Raw genomic sequence first — 802 nt, 5'->3', positions numbered from 1 at the left:
ACTATTAGCATGAATAATTTAAGCCAACATTTTAAAACATACATAGATATTTTACGGAGTTATTTTACATTTTTTTAAATAAACATTTTGGTCAAAAATGTATTTTAAAAATGTAAAATTAAAACACAATAACTATCTAAGAGAAAAAAATACAGTAACTACAGTCAATGACAAATCTTCAGTTTGGGAACAATAATTACAGTTTGGAACAATTAATGGTCCTCTGATTTTTTATTTTTTTTTGCCTTTATTACTAAATCAAATTAATATTTTTAAGTCTGAAAAGATTCAAATTGTTCATTAACTTTTATTGGGATGGCAAAACTTGTTGATTAATAAGAAACTGATTTCAGTTTGTATATTTTGATTAAATCCTCAAAAGAGAAGAGATAAGCAGCATCACTTAATAATAAAGTTAAGGAGGTTGCTGTTTTCTGTCTCCGCTCAATCAGACTGCTGTAACTTCTTTGTTCGATGTCACATCAGAGGGCAGCAAATTCTCTAGCTGTTGCCTCTTCAGCTGGTTTTCTTTGTTTCTGCATGTACAGTTCACATTTGTGAAGAAAGGTTCAAGGTGACAAAGGTTACCATGGCGAACATGTGCAGGGAGTAAAACCTCACCTGTTTGGACAGTCAATGTCATCAATGGTTTCTGGAAGAGGCACACCTTTGGTTTCAGGTAACAGCAGAACCAGTCCACCGGCCACAAACGCAAGAGCACCTGTGAGAGAGAACATTCACTTCAACAGCTTCACGCTGCAACTAGAACACACTCAACGTCACAATATCATGGCCAAGGGTG

At 34.4% G+C, this 802-nt stretch overlaps 1 long non-coding RNA gene across 1 annotated transcript; it reads right to left on the bottom strand.

The window, feature by feature from the left end:
• Positions 1–234: 234 nt before the first annotated feature.
• Positions 235–796, bottom strand: LOC107682471 (uncharacterized). The gene is made up of 2 exons (XR_001633499.1): positions 622–796; positions 235–536 (listed from the first exon to the last, which is right to left on the bottom strand). It is a non-coding gene; the product is annotated as an uncharacterized LOC107682471 (long non-coding RNA).
• Between the last annotated feature and the right edge of the window lie 6 nt (positions 797–802).

The sequence above is a fragment of the Sinocyclocheilus anshuiensis genome, unplaced genomic scaffold (assembly GCF_001515605.1).
Source record: "Sinocyclocheilus anshuiensis isolate Anshui unplaced genomic scaffold, SAMN03320099.WGS_v1.1 C32245118, whole genome shotgun sequence".
NCBI classification, from domain to species: Eukaryota; Metazoa; Chordata; class Actinopteri; order Cypriniformes; family Cyprinidae; genus Sinocyclocheilus; species Sinocyclocheilus anshuiensis.
The sequence above is the reverse complement of the archived record's forward strand: the minus strand, read 5'-3'. Positions and strand labels throughout refer to the sequence as shown.